A 25,231-nucleotide genomic window follows, 5' to 3' on the forward strand; every position below is an offset into this window, starting at 1 on the left:
GCCTCGTCAGGAGCGCCGGAAAGTTTGAAGGCACTCGCGAGGGCTGAGCTGATGTATTGTGCGAATCATGGAATAGTTATAAAAAGCAGAGGGAAACTTTTCAGCCATGCCCACTGCCACTTTCACGCAACGGGGGGCGGGGGGTAAAAGCCCTATTTGTAACCGTTTCTCATTCGGCAAATGGGGTATGAGTATGCCAAAGGTAGACGGCATCATTCTTGATCAGCACTTAAAAGTCCATTCAACATCAAGTTGTACCGCAAAAGCCATTTCACATTCTTTCTAACTATGATGAGCAGTGTGACCAAATGCCAATGTCAATCAATAGTTAATGTCTTTGGTGTGACCATATCACCGGAAACTGTGTTATGCAAGTAGATCTCAACCAGAACAAGAATATGCATAAGTTTATGCGCACACCAATTAGCAGCCGTATATTTGATGGCAGAGATAAGTTTTCAGGCAATTCAAGTTTGTATTGTCAATATCTACCTTTGTTCTGACTCCGGATTTAATTTGGTTAGCAGATGAGCGCTTACACCTGGCAGAAAACTGAAGTCAGAGTTGAACCGTACGCTTCTGCGAGTGTGAGAAGGTGGAGCCTCTTTATAAAACACACCAGGGGGTTAGACACCCACACCCACACCCACACTCATGCACTTGCACTCGCACTCAGACAATGCAGTATAAGTGCCTGGCTACACATAATGTGCGAAAAATATACATTCTTATATATACACAACGAAAAACTGTGCCGCATAAAATACAAGCTCCTGAACTGAAGCGCACACGAGTAGAACCAGCACTTTTATTTGATTTCCCGACATTTTGGTGTGGAAATACAAGTGTGTGTTGTACTTATATTTTTGATGTAATTTGCCAAGCAAACAGAAAAATGTAAATATCTATTTGACTTGCGAATATTAAATGGATACGAAGCAGGCGCCCACATTTTTTTTCTCCGTGCACGACTGTCTGCACGGCGTACATGCATATGCATCCCAGTGCTGCAAAAAGTATGCAAATAGAACACAATTTGCATGCAAAGTGCCATCAAGAGAGCGACAGAGTGCGAGCGTGCGAGTGAGCGAGACGGAGCGACGAGCGAGAGGGCGGAAAAGCTGGCGCTGGAAAAGTGGAGTGAATCTTATTAGCCGCGCCAAGAAAAACCCGGTAGGTAGGGCTACGGGCTAAGGACTAAGAAAAGGACGACGGCTCCACCTGGAAGCCGGTGTTCATCACGTAGGATTTAAGTCGCGTTTGAAGACCTCGTCGACCTCAGCAAGTTGTAACCTCTTCTTTCTAAAAAATTGGCGGAGTAGTCGTGCCAAATAAACACATATTCCCTCGTACTCAACTATATACGAAGGTACATGAGACCTATGAAGTATATGAGGTGGATGTACATGAAACGATTTATGCAACTATAAAGTAAAATTCAGCAAAATGTCTAAAATATATCCAGTGCCGGGAATTGCACTGCATGTGGAGATGGTTATATTCCAGTTTATGTGTCATTCAAAGTAGAAATTGTTAAACAATTAATTTAAGACTATGTTCGTGTTAAAAAACGATCTTGTATAAATAAACATCTTTGTAATTGGGAAAAATTCGAATGAATACATATGAACAAATAAAAGAAGAAACTTTATTCAGCTACAAAATAATGCACTTTTAAACATGCTATTCATTTCCCCCATGTCTTATTCATTTTCCATCAGAGTTTGCGATTTGTGTACGTCATTTGCGGTTTTTGGTCAAATAGATAATAAAATGGAAACAGTGGTTTAGAGTGATGAATAGTTGTCTATGCAAGATCGAGATTCATAAATTCCTTTCTACTAAGAAAGGATATTGTTTGGCAAACATAGAAAACTGCTATCACAAATTGAGCGAATTAAATTTCGCATTTAATTACACAACAATGCGCCGCACTTCATGGCATTCATTCCGTTTTCATTCAAGTTTTGCCAATTTTTGCACTTTCCTGTTGGCCATTTGTATACGTCATCTGCGGTTCTTGTTTTTGTTCGTATGGATGCAAGAATGACCTCGGAACAAATTGTTCTTGTTGTTTTGGCCTGTTTGTGCCGCCTTCAAGTGCCTTCTAGTGCCTGGCTTGTAGTTTGTATCGCATGTTTTGATTTCTTGCGCATTTTAGCCATTAAAATGCAGTGCATTTTCTTTAAAACGAACATTTCTGCCGGAATTTCGCTCGACTCTTTTTCTTAAACTCTCGCAAGCGGAACACAACGCGACAAAACACTACCCTTCTTTTTTTTTTATTTTTAATTTTTTTTTTACATTTTCATTTTCATTTCCACTTTTTTTTTTACATTTTTGTTGTTGTTGTTTTGGCTATGTGTGCTGTTTGTGTGTGGGCGGAAGTTCGCGTGCCATTGTGTGTGTGTATGTGTGTGTGTGCGGGTGTGTGCGGGTGTGTGCGGGTGTGTGCGTGGGTGTGTGCAAAAGTTTTACGAGCAAACCGAACTGACATGTTAATTATTTTCCGTGGAACTCCAAAGACGAATAATACGCCGGCAAAGTACGTGTGGCGCAGGAAGTGGGCGGTAATGAGCTAAAAAAATTGCTGCCAATGTGGGCCACTTGCCACTGGAAAAAGGGTATGCGGCATGCGGCATGTGGCGTGGCAAGTAAGGGGAAGGGGGGGAAAAGTGCAGAATGCCATGGCAAATTGGCCCAGAAACATTAATCAAATCGACTGGGCAAAGTGGCATCTAACGATCCGCAAAAGTTTTATGACTTCGTTGGTTGCTTTTGCAGATAATTGCATTTGACTGCAATTGTGGTTGCTTTATTACAGCCAAACTACAAAAGAGTTTCCGTGCAATGTTTGTTTTGGTTTCAAGTTAACTTTAACTTTCGTATAACTTACCCATTTAATAAAAAAACCCGACAATCTGCAAGAGAAGAGACAGCGAATTAGCTATATTGTGTGCACGAGATGAAAAGCCTTTAGGATAATTTGGGTTTTTGTTTGGTTTTTCTTTTCTTTTTTTTTTTTGGTTTGAACAGTATACCTGTTACATGCATATACATTTATAGAATATTTTTAAAACGAGACAGCTCCTAATGGCGAAGGAAATTCCCTGGAGTTTCGTGGCCGGGAAATTCCATATCTGTTTGGAAAATCTGCCGCGCCCTGGGGAGTGTAAAAAACTGCTATTTAGTTGGGGCTGCACGATATCTAAATATATAGTTTCCGATGGTTGGAGGGTAAAATCGAAATCGAAACTCCCCAAATTGCTCTATTAGTTCGAAACTTTATTGTGCGGATGAATCATTTGTGTGCAATTCACACTGCGGGCTGTTTGGTTTTCTTTTACCAATTTCGTTGGCACGAAAACTGGTGAATTGTTTTCCTCCTCCTTTTTTTTGTGTTTTTTTTTTTTTTTTTGGTTTTGTTTTGAATATAAATACTTAAAAATAAGCACAGTACATTTTGGTATAGTATCGAAAATCTGGCCAAATCGGATTAGTTTTTTAGTTGATCAATACATTTGGTGTGTACCACCTTTAATACTATTTCAGTAATAATTTAGCAGTGGTTACCCCCCCCACCCAACCCCCCTCGAGATTATCGCCCAGAGCAGAGCATCCGCTTTCCCGATTCCCCGCTCCATCCCGATTGCCATTCAGGGGGAGGGAGGGAGGAGGAGCAGAGGATGTCAATCCAACTACATGGCGAAATCCATAAAGATTTCGTTCGCCCAATGCCCGGAGGCCTAACTCGAATATAGGTGCAAAAATGATTGGGCGGAGGTGAAAGCGTGGAAAGTGGGGGAAGTTTGGGAGATTGGGAGATTCGGGGGCGTGGATGCTGCAGAATCAAACAATAAATCTCTTTTTGCCAGCGACGTTACACACACTAAGCTCATTTAGATTTATGTACCCCAAAACTGTTTCGGGAAATCCATTTGTGCGCTGCAAACTTTTCTGCTTACGCATTTTGCCGCCTCCTGCGCCACGCCTCCACCACCGCAGCTCTTTAGGCGTTTTGGCTGGTACACTGAACACACACCAAACACATCGAGTACCAGAGAACCAGATACTAGATTTACCCACGCGGAAAATTCTGGCAACGCCTCGCCCGCTTTTCCCCACTTTTTCCCACTTTTTCCCACTTTTTTGCCCATTTTCCACGTCTCAAAAATCGCGAAAATCGGTCGCCTCCTTCCCAGCACAATTCCTTTTTCAAGGTAGAAAAGTTAGCATTGTCAGTATCAATATAACTTTTTATAAAATTACCATAAATGTTTGATTTGAACCAAAGTTGCGCAAATGTATTTCAGTGATGCAACATAAGTTGTTGTATCCATCAAATCAGCCAGCCAGTAATGCCTATTTTATTATTTAAAATAAAATAAAAAGTTTCAAACGTCAAGTGAATTGCCTGTGGGCTTAGCTTAACCTTCTGCAAAGGCATGCAAATAATTGAATGCTGATTTCAATGGGTTTTCCTTTCAAAATATATATATATACAAGCAGCTCTTCTATTTTTGAGTTTTTCAATGCCGATCGAGAATTGCTTTTAGCCATCGCGTTACGCGTATAATAATATATTTATTTTTATTGCGAATTGCGAATTGCTTATAAAGTATTTAGAAGCCCGGAGGAGCTGATTCGATTGCATATTTATGGTGGAGTTTGGTCGAGCAAGCAGAGGAGCCAAAGGAGCCAGAGGAGCAAAAGGAGTCAAAGGAGCACGGATTCCCTGACTGAGTCGAGGACTCCTCCTCGCGATGTAGTTTTCTAGCTGACAGCACAGCAGTTGCATTTGCAGCTGCATTCGCCGCACAGGAAGCACGCTTCTTGTCCACGCAGCAAAGTCAACGTCGTCAGTGGATGTGGATGTGGATGAGGATGTGGATGTGGATGAGGATGTGGGTATGGGTGTGGGTGTGTTTGTGCACTCAACCAGGACACCTGTCTCCAGTTCTGCGCCAGATAGATGTAGTCTACGCTCGTGTAGCACACAAGTGCACATGGGCTGCTGGGAGAAGCGGCAACCTAGAGATTCACTCGATTTAATTCAGTTTGTTTCCCCAGATCGGGCGCCCATTTTGGCTGCTGGTGCAGAAGAAGCTGTGAAGCTTTTGCCGCTTACATTCCCGATAATATGTTGGAATAAGAGGTAAGTACATCACCTAAATAACGACATGCCAAAGTGAGTTAGCGAGCATTCTGGGCTGATGATTCTCGATTGCTTTCATGTGAATCAGGCATGTGCATCTACATAAAAATTGACTCTTTTTTTTTTCCGGATCCAACTATGTACATGCTTTGACTGTGAATCTAAGCCGCTGCTTGACCATCAAGTTGGCCAAAGTTCTCACTAAATAACAACAGGGAATACATTTCAAATTATTCAAAAGCAGCTGTGGAAATCTGTGACAGGTTGAATACGTTAGGACATTCAAAGAGCCTCTCCTCCAACCCCCCCCAAAAAAAAGAAGAAAATGTATATCAAACAATGGAAAGAAAAATAGGTTCCAAGAAAAAAAAACAGAACACAAAACGAGGGGACAGTAATGTGAATCGACGTTTGACTTGCGAAACCTTTATGTCACTCCCAACAAAATACTAGTATCTGTATCTGTAAATGTATCTGTATCTGTATCTGTTGAATGCCCAATGCGATGTCAGAACCAATTTGATTCTTTTGTATCGCGCCCCAAAATCTTTGGGGCTCATGCAGCAGTATTAGTTGTAGCCGTAGTAGTCAATAAAGAAATACTTTAAAAAGTCGAACGTAGCCGAGAATCGCACTCTTTATGACTCCGGAGACTTAGATTTGGGTATAAATGAAGCATTTTAGGCCCGTTTGGTTCGCTGTTGTGCCACATCCGCTCCCTAATCTCCCCGTGATTCCCACTTGCACTCCCAATCCCAATCCCAGTCCCACTCTCGCTCCACTTCTACTCCTACTTTCGGTGTCCCCAAAATACAGGCGGGACAATCAGTTGTAACATTTGCAGGCTTATCGGTTCAACCCGAGAGCCGACCAGCCCACCAGCCGAAAAAGAGGCCCACGCTGACATGAGCTCTGGGGAGCAGGACGTGGTGGCCATGTGGCCATGTGGGAAGTGGTCTCTAGGATGTAGGCTGTAGCATGTTGGACGTGGCCTATGGGCTGTGGGCTGTGTGCTGTGTGCTGTGGGCCGTTGAATGTCGGAGGTAGAAGTGAACGGTCAAGACCGCCGGCCTGGGCAACCGTTTTTCAATGGCTTTTGAGGCTTTTGTTATTTTTGGTCCCCGAGCCTCAGTGTTTTTCCCCACTTCCCCATTTCCCATTCTATTTTTTCCCCAAGCCCCATCTGTGCTGGATTTGTCAGCCCTGCGACGATGCAGAAGGCAAACGAAGAAGGCGAAGGCAGACGAGTCGGGGCGGGGGGAGCTTTTCACCCTGTCATATTCTCGTATTCTATACAAGGCCGCCTTGCACCCCTTCGTTGTACTTTTTAATCGCCGTTTCGGAATTTAATAATTTTAGGCCGCAGGTTGCAGGTCGCAGGTCGGAGGACTTTGGCCCTTGGGTCACTCGCCTTCTACTTCTGCCATGTCGAAACACATTTTCCCCATTTACTTTTCTCTTAACCATTTTTACACCTGTTTGCCATTTGTTTTGGGGCGAGTAAGTGGCAAAAGATGATCTGGTTTTGGTGCTCATGCTAGTGTTCTTGTTTTTGTTCTTGTTTTTTTTTTTCCCGGCTTGACCTGATGGCCTTCATTGCGGTTTTTGCCAGCATCCTTTTTGTTTTTAGTCCTGTGCTCCCAATTTAACTGCGAAAAAGGCCGTGCAGTTGCTTTTCATTTACTTTTGTTGCGCATAAATTCATTATTGCTCACTTGGACTTGGCAAAAAAGTTGCAAACGGGTTGACCCAATGGCGCAAGGCGTCGGTTCGGTTTGTCTTTTCGCACTCAAGCAACAAATTTTGTAGTGAAAAACACAATTAAATGCTGTTTTGACATCTTTACAAGCATTTTAATTATTTGTTCTTGCCGTGTTTGTGCCACTTTACACTTTTCTGCTTTCAAGAGCTACAAGCTTAGGCATTGGGCAGTACTGGAAAATTAATAATTATATCTTTTGCACCGTCTCTTTAAAATTGCTATAATAGCTATCACTTTCTCCGCGTTCTTTTCGCTTCTTCTAAATATATTTTATTTTCCATAATCTCCGATACATACGTGTGTATATGCAACATTATGCCGCAGTTGCATTGCCACTATTGTTGCCACAGCCACCGGAAGAGGTGGACATCATTGCATTTGTATGCCACCACAAATGGGATCGAGATTCTGTGGGATAGAGGACGCATCCGGGCCGTGGGGCATGTATGCGGTGCACAGTTATACTTTTGCATTTACATATACATACACATACATACATGGTCATAGTCGGAGCCATAGTCATTAAGATAAGTTAGTCTCTTGGACAATGGGAGCGGCACGTGCGTGACAAGTAAATTAACAACCAATCCCAATGTCCGCCCTCCCCCCACCCCCCTGGGCCACAATTATCTGTCAAGCGACCATAAAAATGCTCAATTACATCAGCGCGCTGCGTTTTCCAATATCCCAATATCGCTACATTCAATGTGGCACACGTGCAACGCCACACATCCCACACATGCCACACATGCCACACATGCTACACATGCATCAAATAAATTATGAACTCACTATCGCCAAGCGATTTATCAACAGTTCGAAAACTCGATTGTGCGATAAGCAAAACGAAAGCGAAAGCGAAAACGCAATCGGATTCGGCACACGCAAGTAGTAAATCCATTATCTCGCCAATTGCAAACTATTTGAAAGTTTCGAAATAAACAAGTCCTGCCAACCACAACTTCGCCAACATCTTAGGGGAGCTATATAAATTTCAAACTTATTGCCGGCGCCATAACTATAATGAATGATTGCTAATTTGAGGAGCACCTCCTAATGGCTGGCATGTGTACTATTTTATTCCATTCTATTATCTGCTTTAATATCCATTATTGTAAATTGCCAAATCGTGACAACTCACATCCACTTTGGGGCCAAACACACACATGGTTCAACTTGCAATAAAAGTGATTGAAAATTATTTGAAAAGTTCGGCGAAATTGTGTGTAACAGGTGGGCATTTTTTGCGTTTTAAATATTGCATTGAATATGTTTTTGCCCAGCGGGAAATACAAATATTTCGATTGGATTTACCCCTGAAGTGAAATATTTTCCACCCACAACTAACTTAATTGAAAGTTAATAAGCACACTTAGTTATAAATTCACTGAAACTTACCAGGTTTGTTGTGCAATTATAGTTCCTTCGTCCCTTTCCAATTCACGTGTGTTGTTTGCTCCTGTTTGTGTCAGTTTTTATGCATTTGACTTGAAGAACCATGACGATTGCCAAACGTGATTACCCTGGAAGATGATGCAGCAGAACAAAGAGGTAGAGTCAGTGAGTTTCAACCTGTTTTCACCCATAGATACTTAAATTTAATTATAATTAGCCTCGTTCACGGCGGAGCCAAGTGACTGACGCTCGCACGTGAAGTGAAAACAAGCCGTTGAATTGGGCGTAGTACAAAGGGCGCCCTGAAATGGAAAGCTCATGGCGCTGGAATGTGTTGGCGGCGATCAACTGTTAGTGGTCGCCCATTAGGCGCCTAATCGAGCGTGCCTCCCATCCGTAACCCATCATATCCCGATATCCCTGAATCCCCCTATCCCTGAATCCCCATATCCCTGAATCCTCATATCCCCGAATCCCCAATATCCCCATTTACCCATATCCCCATTTACCCATATCCCCATTTACCCATATCCCCATTTACCCATATCCCTGAATTCCCATATCACTGAACTCCCATTCACCCGAATCCCCTATATTCATCCGCTCCCCTCGTCGAATCGAACCCATCTATTCCATCCGTAACCGAATGCACACTAGTCTTACAGCACGCGAGCACGTGAGGCGATGCTGATTGACAGGTGCAGCCAATTAAGTGGTGCTCCTGGGTAACCGGGCTAGCCCACCAGCAGTTGGGCTCCATGCTGATTAGGGGGGTTACCCGCTTGATACCCGCTTGATACCCGTGTGATACCCCTGTGATACCCCGTGATACCTTTCGTACCTGGTGCGCTTGCTAGCTGCTGCTGCTGTGTAGTTCTGTTCGGCCAGCGATTCCGGTTGTCCGACGTGTGCGAGTGTCAGTGTTTCTCCCGCTGGACTGACGATGGATTTATTTCAGCGCAAAAATGGCAAACAGGAAGCGAGCGAGTGAGCATGCAAGGACGAAGGACGAGGGTGCTGCGACAGCTGCAGCTGCAAATGCAACAGCAACAGCAACAGCAACAGCTAGAGCTAGAGCTAGAGCTGGAATAGAAGCCCACTGCATTGTCACGACGACAGCTGTCCTGGCAACGTGCAACGCGAACGGGGACAGAAACAGAAACAGAAACAGGAACAGGAACATCAATAGCCATAGAGCAATAGAATCAGCAACAAGGGTCCGCGATTGCGGTACTAGCGGCGGATGGTATCGCAAATATAAAGCAACCCCCATCATCCGGCTCACATCACATCCCAAACATCCCATTCCATTGGCATCCGCATCCTACCCTCTTGCACATTCCATTCCATTCGCCCGATGCGATATTAATTCAATGGAACTCGGTTATCGAATAAACATTCTGTTCATTATAAGTTATAAGGCGAGGGTTCGGCTTATCGACGCGCGGAGGGAGGAAAGGTCGGAGCAGCTGGAGGATCATCAGCCACAATGCCATGTCCACACCATAGAGCATACTCGTCGAAGGTTCGAGTGACTTGAAACCATAGGTGTAACTTGTATGAAAACGCAATACATATGGAGTTATATGAGTAAAATGGTAGCATAAGATTGCCAGTTCGATATCAACTTGGCAGCAGGGAAGCGAAAAGTGTTCGTGCATTTATAAACATGGCCAAACCACTTTAATATTGATATGAAAACGTTCGCTTCACTTTAAGACCATCATATTTGCGGGCTACAATCTCGGGCCAAAGATTGCTCCATCTGCGTGCTGAACTGCGGTTGCTTTGCCAGCCACACAATTTGCAAACCGCGTTAAAGTGCCTTCTGCCAGGAGGAGTCAGGGAATCAGATGCAGCCGTTGCTATCCTGGCCATCCCATCCTGGCTATCCCATCCTCGCTATCGCTGGAAGGGTGAACGTCTCCTGGCACATCGAGCGAACTGCACTTTGCTTCCACCTTTTCCGTGGGGCTTCGACTTTGGCTTTGGATTCGAGTTTGGCTTTGGGTTTTGAGTTTGGGTTTGGGTTCGGGTTTGGATTCGGGTTTGAGTATGAGTTTGGCTTTGGCTTTGGGTCTGGGTATGGACTGCGAATTAAAGGTACATGGCTGCGTTGAAAACTGCAGCGAAAATTTGCATAAGCAATTACGGGCGCTTTTTGTGCGGGAAGGCAGTTGGGCAGAGGAAAGTGGGTGGTGGCAGTGATGGGTGGTTAGCACAAATATTGTCCTTCGCCGTCTATCCGTCTGCTTTTCCACCGGGCCGCTCGACAACCTGAGTTCAAGATGACAGGGAGGAGGAGGTAGGGGAAATTCAGCGGGGATGAATTCAGAATGCAATTGGCTTGGCTGGGTGTCGCCATCGAAGTAACGACATCATCGTCGCGAGTCGCGAGTCGTCGCCAAGTGCCTGCCACGAAATTTGTAATGCATCAAAACAAAAATAACAGGTGTTGGCAAAAAATGCAACACTGCACTTAGGCGCAAGGTGTGCCACGGGGGAAAGCTGAGGTTTTACGTAGCGCAAACAGAATGAGTGATTCCAAGGACCCTCTAATAGGGATGCCCATCCACGGGGAAATGTGATCAAAGAGCCGTCATGATGGGCAATTCAGTTGGCAAAGCATCATTAAATTCACATTTTTTTTAGCTTGCAAGTATGTAAGTATTTAAGTTAATATATTACATAATAAACAGCGTGTAAACATGTACGAAATTAAATCGGAGAACTTTTCAAGTATTTTCAAGTGTTTTTATCATTTACAAGTTGCGTTTCTTATTTTTGTAAATAAACCAAGCTGCTAACTGCAAGCCTAGCAACTTTGGCTGCAAGAAAAGAGCACGTTAAAAACTAAAAATTAATAAACTACTACGAGCGTTGGGATTAAAAATAAGTACTTTAAATTGCACTGTTTGCATGGGGGAATGCTGCAAAAACCGGGGAGATGCGCCAGAAAAACCCGAGTATAATAAACTGCATCATGTCGGGAAAATGCCCCCACTTTTACAACGGTGGGGCGAAATGCTGTGGGGTTTCTTTCCGGACTGAACTTTTGAGGAAATCGGCTCACAGTTTGAGAGCTGTGCAAATTTCCCGGCTGCTAACAAAATTTATTTGTGTGCCCTTTTTGGGCGGAATTGCAGGCAATTAAAGTTGCAACTTAAAGGCACTGCCACCTCAACGAGCTGTTTGTTAAACACAAAGTAAGTGGCCATTTAAATTGTTGTGAAACCTTCAAAGGTAGTGAAATTCTGCAGGTCATGTTGATTTATGGCCAGCGGTTTTCGTTTTCGTTTTTTTTTTTTTTTTTTGCTGTCAGTTATGTGTATCAATCAATTTCGCATTATTACAGGTTTCACATGCACATCATGCACTTAACACATAGGCTTTTAACCCTATAATATAATGTGTACACAAACTTGAGGATCCGAACTCAAGCTTTCAAAACAAAACATGGTATACTCTTCTTATTCAGAAGAGTGTTATAAATAAATTCGTCTTTGGAATGCTAAATTAACATAATCACATTTCGATGTAACCCAATATATTTTGCCACTTTTGCTGGCCTCCTCGTCGCTGTTCCTTGTCTCGGGGTCAGTAAAACCATTTTCGAGGGTTCCACTTCCACGAACGCGGAAGCCCCGAACATTAGCCACTCTATAATATCGGCATTATTCGCGTTCCACTTGGGTAGAGCAAGCACCCCGATAATTTAGCCCGCCTCAAAACCGAAAACCCTCCAGATCCGACGGGGCAAAACCGCTAACGGGTTCGTTAGACGCCGGCCACTGCAATCAGTTAAACAATGTTGCATATTAACGCGTAGCCCAGCGAAATGTGGCGCCCAACGCGGGGCCCTGACTCGCCCCACCCGAACAAATATAGTACTGAACTTCATTTCACATTTCACATCTGCCAGTGTCGAGGAGCGCGGAACGGAAGTGAACAGGACAGGGCAGGGCAGGACAGGAACGGAACGGACCGGACCGTGCCGGACCGCAATATCTTTGCATAAATAAAACATAAATTACCGACAGGCGGTGTCGGTCTTCGCTGGGCATGGCACAGAGGCAAAGAGGCAAAGAGGCAGAGTGGCAAAGAGGCATAGAAACTGAAGCAGAAACAGGAACAGGAACAGAAACAGAAACGGGGGCACGGAAAGGCATCTGGTCTGTGGAGTGGATAGTATGAGATGGTATGAGATGGTATGGGATGGTCTATGGTCTATGGTGTATGGTCTGGGTGGGCTAATTAAAACACTTGATGGCCTCTTCTCGCGTGCGACGTGCCGCCCCTCTTCATCGCCACTCGACTGGGCGTCTGGCGTCTGGTGTCAAAACCTCCTAGCTGGCGGCCTTGTTGATGGAGAATTTCGAATGGCCCCCGCGGCTGGAGAGGCTGAGGATGAGATGTAGCTGGTGGAGGAGCAAATGGAGGAGGAGCAAGAGGCTAAGGCTGAGAGGATGATGTTGTTATTACACATTTTTCCTACGCCCCGCGATGAAGGGGGTGTTCTAGGTAATGGTAAGCCTTATCCTGGGGGCGTGTCGGCTTTATTACGCGGAAGGGACAGCTGTCGATGCCAAGTTTTTCGCTTTTCGGCCTGCCAGCAAAAGCAAAGCAAATGCAAAGCAATAGCAAAAGCATAGCAAAAGCAAATGGCAGCTCTCTCACCTGTCACGCATTGCAAATAATTTATTGATATTAAGTGCTATTAATTATGATGCCATTTACGAAGGTATTCATTGGAGACTTGGGTCGGTTTTTGAGGCTTTGCCTTTGGTTTGTATATGATTTCTCTGGTCTGGCATAAATTGATTTCGTGAGCGTAGCCGCGGAATTTTAATGTATTTTGAAGAGGCGGAGAAATGCTGCGGTGAACTGATTTATTTCGTACACTTCAAGCAAAAATAGCAGAACGAGTGCGCTGAGTTTACACATTCGACAACAAAGGGACGTTTTCCCAGAACTTTAGAGGGAACTTTGTGATATTTGGTATTGTTCTGGAAGTAGTAAAAATACGCATTTAAGGTGTAAAGAAGTTCCACCACATTGGTAAATAAAAAAAAAAGAAGGAAAGTTCTTGGAAAACATGCGCGATTTTGCAAACAACTATTACACTACGTTTGAGAACCTACACTTGAAAGTATTTGCAACTGCATATCTAAGCTATTTCGACTTATATCAAGACATTTGCTTAGTAATACAATTATTACAAATCCATTGTTGTAAGTGGAAAATAAATATTAATTGTATGGATATTGATTTTATTTTAAAGATAAAGGACAGCAATGGTATTAAATGAGGATAAATAAATAACTTGCCTTGTAAGCTATGTACTCCTACTTCACAGCTGCTATTTGAATTTGAAATAGCCAAAAAGTCGTTATGGATGAGAAAGCCAATTGAAAATTGAAATACAATTAGGTACTAAAATCGATGTTGGTTTTCTGGAAGTGTTCATTCCACGACGATGGGGCCAAACATTGAGAATGGGCAAACTTGGTAAATGTTGTAAGTTGGCATCTCACCCGTCCGTTTGGGTTTATAGAGGGTCACGTGCTAACTTGGTTCATTTTATGGATATTTCGCCAGTGCCTCCGACACGTTTACTTTTAGTGTAAAGCGTCATCCGAAAGTAAAAGAATCGACGGACACGGGATCTTGTGGGCTAGTTGTCGAAGGAAAGGAAAGGAAAGGGAAGTGTTGGTCACCAAATTCGTTGTCACAGTTACGCCAACTTATTTTAGTTGTCGGACACTTGCGATTGGGAAGAGCATGACAAAAATGAAAAGCAATAAAAATTTCGAACATAAAATTTAACTTTTGCTCCCTCCATTCTGTTGGTGCGGGGCATTAAAAATCTAGCGTTGCAGTCTCCGACTACAACTGCGAAAGAAAAAAACAAGCAAGCAGATAAGAGGAATGCCTGATGCGAAATCCCCAATCCCCAAGAGCTTTTCGCCCAGTTTATCTTATTTGAGCGAAACGACGTAAGTCGTTAAAACCAAGCGGATTTCGCTATTGAATCTCTGCAGGACCTTTACGCAAAAAAAAAAACAGAAAAGCGAACTTCGGCCAATATTAAAAAATCAAAAATGGCTAAAAATGTGAAAAAATTAATTTTTTTTTTTTGAAAACAGAGCTTGATTGGAAATTTAATTACGAACTCAACGAGGTATGACATACCATATTCGGACCAATATTTCAAATGTTCTGATCAAAATACTGATGTTTATAATCGCAAAATAACAGAAAATCGATTTTCGGCAATTTCAATATTTACGATTGGTATTTTCGGTATAACTTAGCTAAAGATGGTCAGAAAGCGAAAAGGATTACATTCTTTTACTCCTAATTACCAATACTAACCAACCAAATCACTTTTTGACCGACTCTGTTAAAATAATTTTTGGCCAAATTTTCGCATTTTTTGTAAGGGGTAACATCGTCAAAAATTACAAAAATTGTGAAAAAAATAGAAATTTTTTTTGAAAACACAGTTCGATTGGAAATTTAATTACGAACTCAACGAGGTATGCCATTCCATATTTGGACCACTATTTCAAATGCTGTGATCAAAAAACTGATAATTATTTACGCAAAAACCAGAAAATCGATTTTCGGCAAAATTTCAATATTTACGATTGGTATTTTCGGTATAACTTAGCTAAAAATGGTCAGAAAGCGAAAATAATTACATTTTTTTACTCCTAATTACCAATACTAACCATTTTTTCGCATTTTTTTGTAAGGGGTAACATCAAAAAAATTTGCAAACAAAAGGCCAAAAAATAAGTTTTCCAAATTTGAATGCCAATCGATTGGGAAAGTCCTGTCTACTGCTTTATGGCCTAAGCTTATTATGAAACTTCTCATAAAGGTGCATAAACGTATGCAATAATAAATGGTAAACTATAATAGACAACGGAATTTGTTGTATACTTTTAGACACATTTGTCGTACGGTTGCAGTTTCATAAAGTTGCTCCCAACTGACACGTATGATTAAGTATTTGAGAAATTTGCAATGTCCAAACTGATTTCATAACTAATTATTTAGATGTATTGTGGGCGGTTAGAATGCCGGAAAATCCCTTTCTTGCCTTTGTGATTTGTTTGTGACAGCGAACAACTGAACCAAAAAAAAAAGAATTGAAAACGAAAACGGTTTTTTTCCATTAATCCTAAGCCCAGCAGTGCGTACTACCAGCTCACTGGGTGTGTTCGTAATTCACTTGGGGCGACTATGGATAGATTAAGATCTGACTTGGGCTTAATGGAGCTCGGCGCTTTATACAAGTTTCAGTGGCGCCATCGTCCAGCTGTGGACTCTTTTTCCCAGCAAAATTCATTTCGGCGATTTAATCAAGCGAGTCAGGCCAAAACCGCCCATTTAAGTTACGTGCAAACCTCACGAACGGACCAACCAACCAACTAGCCAGCGAACCAGCGAACCAGCGATCCTAGGATGTGAAAAACAGGGAAGGGGCACTACCTCTACATACATGGCACATGGCACACGGCACATGGCCACATGGCCATACAACGTAACGTTCCAAATAATAAACGAAATCAAATTAATGTAAATCGCGTTGTACCCATACTTTCTCGTTTACGTATACGGCACTACAATTTTAATAGCTACTGCGGTTTTGCGTGCAATTAAGCATTTTGTCTCAGCAGGCGGGGAGTTCGGAGGTGTCGAAGGATAAATGGGGATGGAGTTTGTTGTAAGGACTCACTGCGGTGCGGTGTGTGGATGTGGCTGCCATTTAATGGATGGAGACATGATCCGGGAAATAGCTCAAAGAGCTTGTACCTCTTAACAGCAGGGGAAATTAAGCGGAGTTTAATTTACTCGTTTTCATTACAGTGGAATTTGAGATAGGTCGATGTCGATGGGAAGTCGGTCGGTTCGGTTGAGTGAAGGATACGTTTTATTTCTGTTCTAAATTCACCAGCGAAATAGAAATCGCTAAATGGGAAAATTGCTCAAGCGAATATCTGCTATAGAGCTAAAACCTTACCTTTAACTTTCAAACGAATTTCACATTTGACTAAGTTAATGCAAACACTTGCATTTTGCAATTCTATTGCGTTGATTGAACCAAAAATATTACATTATACATAGTGAGTTGATATCTTTTCTTTATATTTAGTAGTCTGCTTCGCACTTTTTCCTAGTAATGTCTACCATGATTCATAAATTTCTTTGTTTTCAACATTTTTGTAGCATTTCTGAAGTTAAAGGTACACATATAGTAATGAGAATGTGCGGTTCATGAATAAACCTCCAGTTCAATGAAGTCAGAGGTAACTGGCTTGGAAGACTACAGAAATACCGATATGTTTGGCCGCTTTTGTTGCGTCTGGCCAAATTCCATTGGAGTTAACTTTCGGCGTACTCCGTGGCTAAGTAAAAGGAGTGCCCCATTGTGAGCACTCAAAAAGTTCGTCTCGTTGGGCACTTTTTTGTGACTTATCACATCGCAGTGCCAGCCAGGAGGTCGCCATCATCGTTCCACAATGCAAGTCGTCCTGTGTGTCCTTGGCTAATGCCAAAGATCTTTGTTTCGCTCCCGGTGTTCCCATTCCATTGTCGAGAATCGGTATTCATATTCCCGCCGGGGGGGCGGCAGCAGCAACAGCAGCAGCAACAGCAGCAAGTAGAAGGATTGTTGTTGGCTGGCTGTCGCCGGCGCTGGGACACATTCTCCAATCTCCCAGCCACCCATCTCCTTTCCACATCCACATCTCCATGCCCATGCCCACACTCATCGCCATGCCCATGCCCATCCAGCTCCTTTGTGGGCCGAAATATCGGACAAGCACTTGTCACTTTTCACTGCAGTTGGCAACAGCAAAAGCATCAGCATCAGCATCAGCAGCTGAAACAGGCAACAGAGGACAGGAGGCAGGAAGGCAATGGAATGGGATGGGGCAGGCGTCTCGCATGGCTGATGCTAAAAATGCATCATGCCATCATACCAGATGCCACAGAGACGAGACACTCCATCTCTGAATAGGTCATTAACTTTGGCTAGCATCGTCACTTGGAAATGTGCGGTGTTCTTTAAATTGATTGAAGCGATTTAAAAAAGTCTTCCGCTGGTCGAAAATTTTGATTACAAAAACCAGGTGCGAAAATGGAAAAGCATACACACTATACATACGTATTTATATATATGTATATATGTATATATATATCAAAGGAAAGAAGTGAAATGCGGGAAGCTGGCGGTTAAATCTGGAAAACGTTTTCGTTTTATTCGGCTTCGGTGTTCGTTTGGCTTTTTGCTGCTCCCTCGCACTCACACTTGCACTCACACTCACACTCACTCTCACACTCACACTCGCATTCACACTCACTGGCAGCCCACGTTTCACCATTCCATTTAAAAAGCAATTTGATTTATTTGCCATGCAAACGCCAAACAGCGACAAGAACAATGCCAGCGACAACAAACAGTAACAAACAACAACAAACAACCAGCAAACAACCATCGTTGATTGTTGTTCGTGATGGTGTGGTTGTTGCCGTGGTTGTTACTGTGGTTCCTGCTGCTGCTGCTGTTGCTGCTGCTGCTGTTGCTGCTGCTGCTGCTGCTGCTGATTTGGCCAACTCTGTTTTTGTCAGGCAGCACTCGTGGCATGAAACATACCAGACTGACTCCATCCATACGTATTCGTATTCGTATTCGTATATATGCAATGTATAATTATAATGGCATTTTGCCAAAATGCTTTACAAAAAATGAAACACAAACACATGTTTCTATGTCAAGGCGATGGCCCCCGATATGGGGGCGTGGCAGAGTACTCGCATAATGGTATAATGGGTGCGGGGGGCATCATATAGTTGCAGCCGACTCTAATGCAACATGGCGCATTGAGCGTATGGTAAACTTTCGCCAGGACGCCAAACGCCAAATGCCAAACGCAAAACCAACATGATAGCACTGATATCGTTGTGGATTCCACTGAAATTTGAAATTGAAACTGGACAATGCCGCACTACAGTGGGCTTTTGGTCTCCTGAGTATGTAATCCAATTGGTATGCGCTCGCAACGGGCATTTACGCTTCTGAAAGTTATTTGGCATTATCTGAAGTTGTACGAAAATCTACTTTTAGATACTTTCGATGCAGCGAGCATCAATGGTTTTGAATCTTACTCGATGGTATTGCTTGTTTCTCTATATTTTTGTGTCTTTTTTGAGATGCAAAACCCTAAAACGCCATCACTTGCGGAGTTGCATCTCTAACTATCTATAATTTATCGTACGCTATTAATGTTTATAATGAAAGCACATATAATGTAAATAGCAGTGATGTAATAATCATAGAAAACCGCATCACTCGTCTGCCTCAGTGCGTTGCACATGAGAATATCGATTGGGTTGCCAAGTCATAATTTCGTTAAGAATAGTTTAGGCGAAGGGGGAAATTCCTGAAGGAGACAAGTGAAAGGGTTAACGATGGGCGTGGTTGGATGGGATGTTGGGTTGACGGTTTGATGGGTTGATGGCTTGATGGAAAATTGGTGAGCAGCAAAACGGGGACAGGACATTATGAAAACGTCGTTTTCGTTGTTGTCGTTGTCGTGGGCAACATATAAATTGCATTTTGGAAAATGTTGCATATCATATATAAATGTAAGGGAAAATAAATCAACTTTGTTGACATTTGTCAGTGTGTTTTTTTGTTTTGTTTCTTTCTTTCTTTCCAGCATTTTCATACTTTGGTCGTTGCCCTGCTGCTGCTGTTGTTGTTGTTGTTGCTGTTCTTGCTGCAGTTGTTGCAGTTGCAATATATTTGTCGCTGCAATTGTTATTGTTGTTGGCGTATATGTTTATGTTGTGTTCCTGCTGATGTTTCTGCAGCTATTTCAGCTGCTGTGCTGCCTCGAATCCAAGCACAAAATTCAGTTTTTCTATGTTCTTTCCACTACGAAGCCCCCCTCTTTCCGCCTTCCCTCTCCACACTCCACGCTGCCTTGCACCCCCCCCTCTACTGGTTTTGTTTCGTTTCATATTTTTTATTTCCCCCCATGTTTTTTGCCTCCATTTCATATTTTAGCCCTCTGCGCTAGAGAAATGTCAAGCGCACTTGCACGACCTCCCAGCCACGCCTTTCAACTGAGTGCTCCTTATGCTTCTGCTGTGTTGACTGACAAAATGCTTCTAAGTGCACAATATTGCTCACATGGCTATGTGGGCGTTCGTCGGAGCATTCCCCTCGCATTTCCCCCCCCCCAGACTTCACGGATTACCCAGAATCCCTGGGATGCTCGTGGGTGCCAGGGGAACCAGACTGACAATAAGCAAATGACTGGAGCAACAAGACGAATACGAATACGAATACGAACACGAATACGAATACGCAGCAGCACCAACAGCAGAGTACATACAGAGTACAGAGCACAGAGCAAGACTTTTCGAAAACTTTTAAAAGGATCTCCATCTCACACTCTGGCTGGGCTAATGCGAGTTTGCCCGGAACTCATTATCTGCTAGATTCACCGGGTCACCGAAAGCTACCTGGTGGTACATAAATACACTTGGAGAACACAGGCTGCACTGCTGCTGGGGGGTTTAACAACGGTTACTTGCTAAAAATAATGCTTAACTTTTCTCTTCTCTTAAGCACTCAGCCACACGGAAAAGTTGCTCTGGGTTCTGTAAGCTCATTTACCATATTAAGGCGGGGGTGTTTGGTTTTGCAACACATTTCCGTAGAAATCATGGGGAAATCATAAACAATAACACTACTAATCTAATTAAAAATTGTGCGAGGGCGGTCACTTTCGCCGCCTATGAAAATGAACATTCAAAAATTAAAGAGTAAAGTAACTGATTAAGTCACACTTTTCGCTATCACCCCAAAGATAAAAAGTTTAAGAGTGTGTTAGATTGCTAATAGCTAGTGTATGAGCACACGATTAACCCCACGGCGACCGGAGGACAGGTGATTTGGAGGACAGGTGAACTGGAGGGCATGAGAACAGGAGGAGAGGGGGACATGAGGTCATCACCTGGAGACTGACAGATGCTCATTAGAGTATTCACGAAGTGGTGCGTACCAGAGAACTGCAGCAAGCCACCGGCACTCCAAGTGCACCCGTGTTTACACTCTATTTGCGGCAATAACAAACACCCGGGTGTTTTGCCACATTAAAAGAAAAAAATGAAAAATACTAAACCTTAAAAAATACTAACTACTAAATACTAAATAATACTAAATATTAATACTAAATGTACCTAAATACTAAATAATACTAAATAATTAATACTAGAAAATACTAAATAATACCAAAATATAGGTGCCCTCCTCTGCGCTTCTCAAAAGTTCTACATAAGCAAACCACTTTTTCGATCTTTTTAAAAATAAAAATACTAAATGTGAGTGAGTGGTGCAGTGATTTTAAGTGGCAGCAGAGGATACTAACAGTGTGATCTCGACCTACTGGAGGAAGAGCCTGAGCTAGCCATTTTCCGGGAGCTACAACCAGCTGTTCGCTCTGACGTGGAGAGAGCTTGAGGAAAGTGATGAGTACCTGGTGTCTGCGAGACACCCGAGTGTTTACGAGAAATAAATAAGTGATTCGGGTATTTGCAAATGCCAGTCTTGCAGTTCTATAGTGCGTACTTTTATGGTAGTTACACCATTTAATTTGACTTTCCCTCAAGTTAAGCAGATAGTTTACAACTGGAAACGCTGCCATTTGCCATTTGGAGTTGGTTGCCACATAAATGAGTTGTGATATTTCAAAATCGATGTAAGCACCGATGCACTGACATCGCCATCGCGGGCTATGGCTATAAATCAGAGTCTTTAACGTGCTCCAAATGTTTTCCCCTTCGCCCAGATAACTTATCTTGAAGTCACAGGGCTAAAAATAAAGTCTACTCAACGAGCCACGGTGTCATTTCGAGAACGAACACGCCTCTTTGCAACGCCCACCGATAATGATAATATTGAATTCGCCTGATAAGGAACAAAGCCGCTTATCGCACACACACTTTCGATAAGTGCGAGCAGCTTTCGCCGCTGCCATAAATCAAAAGTGAATGTGAATGTGTTCAACAAAAGCGGTGAGCAGCGCACATGAACGAAATGCAAACAAAATGCAAAGAGCAGCAGTGCAGCATTTACTTCACTTGGCCACCAACTCATTCCGAATCCGTTCAACTGCAGCTGGGTCAAATGTGCGAAATGATTCGATGTCTAGATGCTGAATGTACAGAACATGGGATATTTTGTTGTATTTTGTTTGTGTTGTGTTTGTGTTGTGTTGTGTTTCACTCTGGCTTTTTGTCACCTCGTGGCACAAATTTAAACTTTAACTAAAATCGCAACTTTACGCGAAACACACACAGCAACCAGCACACAAAACACCAAACACAGAAACTAAAATGAACTCAGCATTCAGAGTACCAAACCCTCATTTCTTTTTTTTTTTTTTTTTTGGCATTTTTCGTTGTGATGCTGAAGTTAGTTGTGCGTAGAGTTCCATCAGATGTCATTACATGCACATAAAAAGTGCACACAGTTGGCGAATGCAAATAACTGCAACTGTTTTTAACTGTTTTTCCACATGACATGTGGACTGGCATGAGTCCATGCTGATTAAGTTGGCCCAAAATGTTTACCTTTCGGCAAGTGAAACACTAATGAATTGCTAGTTTTTGGCCAAGTATCGCAAATGAACATAGTTATGGCCAATCTGAACCTACTCACCAAATTTGCAAACATTTTCTTGCGGTGCATTCAACTTGTTCTTTTGCAAATAAGCAGTTTCAAAAACAAACCATTCGAATACTTGATTCAGAAAAAACGCGCTCTACTCGATTTCGGTATGCACAACTGTTTATATTAATTTGGCTTAAATGTATTGAACTTATTATCCCATATCTGCGTCCATTCAGCTGATAAAACAATATTGACTAAAAGTTTTTATATGCTGCACAGATGGAAAACTGATTTAAATTCAAATTGATTTCCCCAAAAATGGCAGAAAAGTAAGAAGCACAACTTTATGGTTAAATTGCAGCTCATATTTTCGCTGAAAAGCATGCTAAACTTTTTTTTTTTTTGGTATAATGAAATCCATTAACCGAAATTCTAAATATGTATCAATAATCCTACAAAATTCTTTAACGAAAGTAACTCATTTAGATCAGCTTGTGCTCAATTTCTTAATTTAAAATCCTTTCTGTCTCTAAGTCATTATCTTGGCACACAGTGGCCAAAAGTGGCGCACATTTGGGGCCGTTTTCAATGGGAATGGTAAATAGAGGACACTAAATGGGTTTTTCTCGGCCCTTGCTCAAATCTCTTATCAATCACAAGGGAGCCACATTTGATTTTTGGCTAAAAGAGACATTTGTGACACCCCAGCTGGTAATTGTTTGTAAATGCCGACCTCTCGGGAGCCATTTCGAGTTGGCCAAGAGCAAAAATCGTGAATGTAGGACGGCGTTTGAGGGCCCGCCTAATTAGTAGCGCCAAGTGGGTGGTGCTGGGTGGTTACTGGGTGGTTTCTGGTTGGTTTCTGGGTGGTTTCCCGGCTGTCTCGAACATGGAACATGTTGCACGGCCTTGAGGGGACTTTCCACTGTAACTGCTGCTGACGTTTTGGCTCATGTTGCTGCCACCAATGTTGCTGCTTTTGCTGTTGTTGCTGCTGCCGTCGCTGTTGCCTAATGAGCGTCAATTAAAGTGGCATTAACGCAGCTCGGACGGCCAAGTGGGACCCACCAAAGCGATCCGATCAATCAAGGCACAATGGTAAGGTGATTGTTGCCAAAGGGAAGCCTTTTTGCCTTTTTGCTTAGCATATTTTTTTTTTTTTTTTGCTATGTGTGTGAGTGTCGTTTGTGCGTTGTTTTCTGTGTGGTTTGTGTGTTGTTTCTGGGTGTTTTTGCCCCGCCCCGCTTTTTGCGTAGAAATAAATTGAGTGGAAATAATTTTTTTATGTTCTCCCTGCCTTTATCTGCCACCCATTTTTCTGTTTTCTGTGCGTAGCGTTGCGTTGCGTTGCGTTTGCCTTTTTATGAATTTGTCGTTCGTCTCTCGTTTGCCTCGCCCGTTTTATTGTTGAACTTAAGTAGATTATTTGTTTATTAACACAAAAGGCAGTCGGACCCAAAGCTTTGAAGGCATAGACCCAAGGCCCAAGACCCAAGTCGTCGCCAGTTCCAGTTCCAGTCCCTCGTTGCCAACTGGTCAGCAGCAGTGGCTTTAGTGGGTAAATTGCCCTATTTTTCATATTTCGCATAGAAAACAACAAGCGTACTTATTGTTATTGGCCGACTTGCTGACATTTTCATTAACAGGGCAAATAAAAAAGAATTGCTTTAATCGCCCAGCATGACTTATAAAGCACTTGCTATCCTGAAGTGATAAATACATTTATATATTGGTGTTTTATAACAATCACAAGCGTTTTTCAATCAGTGGTCCAAAAGGACACTTTTATAAGGTTTTTAATACAAATAGTGGAAATTCCTTTATATATTTTAAAATATACATTAAGTACCCAAGGCACTCTAGTATATTTCATCGAACGATAAAGTCAAGTTTCGCTGCGCATTTTAATCAAATTAGTAATATACCTGCGAGTATATATTACCAATGCAAAGTTTTTTGGCCCCAAAACTTTAAATTACGAACGCTTCCGAATTTTATGGCTGAAGGAAGGAAGGAGTGATGGTGCCGCCAGATTCTGATTTCGTTCGTCATTTGAACTTTGTCGGTTCAGCGCGCCCATCGATTGCCAGACTCCGGCGTTTATATTCGTTTATTCGTTTATTTTTGTTTTGGCCATCGCCGTACCGATGGCGGATGGTGATGTCACCGGTGATTCCTCGATGCTTCTGACAACAAACCCCCCTCCCCCCGCGAAAACACCTCGCCGGATATTATGCAGAGCCCCTCCTCCTCCGCTGAGCTCATTATCAGAAGTAATTTAACTTTGGTGCCGCTTCTTCGCTAATGAAAGGTGTTCCACCCCCCTCCCCCGAAGCGCTCCACCTTTTAACAAGCAGCTGTTCCGGTCATCTGAAAGCTGCCATTTTCCGGAAAGGTTGAGAATCGCCCGGAGCCGCACACCAAATGATTGCCGACAAAATGAAATTGCAGTCGAGCATCCGGTAAAGTTCGGTTAACGTGCCCTAATGATTGACCACTTTTTTCAAACGAAACTTTGGCTTAATATTTGATTTGACCTATGAAAGTCAAAGAAAGGAAGCTTAAACAATAAACAAGTTACAAGTATGAATGCTAAAAAGTGTACAAAAGTGTAGTGATGTAAGAAAAGTAGCGATGTAAAAGTGTAGCGATGTAAAAAGTGTAGCGATGTAAAAGTGTAGCGATGTAAAAAGTGTAGCGATTCAAGAGTAAAAGATAGAATCGGCGAATAAAATGCGATACTTCTAAGAAATATGCATAGAAATCTGTAGAAAATGATTTTCAAAATTGATAAAAATTGTTTTGCTGCTACAAAACGGCAACGGCAACGGCAAATCGTCTTTGGGTAAACCCAAATTTGAATATTTTGTTGGAGGTGAGCGCACTGCACTGGCTGGCGCCGAAATATTGATGTCGTTGTTAGTGGCATTTGCATTTGCATTTTCAGATTCAGTTGGGAACTGAGCTCAGTTGGTGAACTGAAATGGGCGATGGGCGGCGGGTGGCATGCAGAATGCAATTTCTATATTTGCTTTTTCCTCCTTTTTTTTTCTTCCGTTTTCTCCAATTTTTTTTTCTCAATTTTTCTTCATTTTTTTTCTTTTTTTTTTTTGAGCAATGCACAAACATAAATATAAACGAGTGCCGCGGGTGTTGGAGGAAAAGGGGAGCAGAGAGGCTCCGACAATCACAAGTCGGTCTTTAAAGTCGCTGATGGCTGTAG

At 42.6% G+C, this 25,231-nt stretch overlaps 1 protein-coding gene across 5 annotated transcripts in view; it reads right to left on the reverse strand.

Annotated features, from left to right (window-relative positions):
- The window catches only part of LOC26535979, a 174,563-nt gene that overhangs the window by 22,396 nt on the left and 126,936 nt on the right, over positions 1-25,231 (reverse strand). For 4 of the 5 annotated variants that reach the window (XM_039370156.1, XM_039370157.2, XM_039370154.1 and 1 more), the window contains 2 exons: positions 8,316-8,440; positions 2,897-2,921 (listed from right to left, as the gene is read on the reverse strand). The gene's annotated coding sequence lies outside the window, so the exon portion shown is untranslated. The remainder of the gene's footprint in view (positions 1-2,896; positions 2,922-8,315; positions 8,441-25,231) is intronic. The other variant, XM_039370158.1, reaches the window with a different exon arrangement.

This window comes from Drosophila yakuba, chromosome X (genome assembly GCF_016746365.2).
Source record: "Drosophila yakuba strain Tai18E2 chromosome X, Prin_Dyak_Tai18E2_2.1, whole genome shotgun sequence".
Lineage (NCBI taxonomy): Eukaryota > Metazoa > Arthropoda > Insecta > Diptera > Drosophilidae > Drosophila > Drosophila yakuba.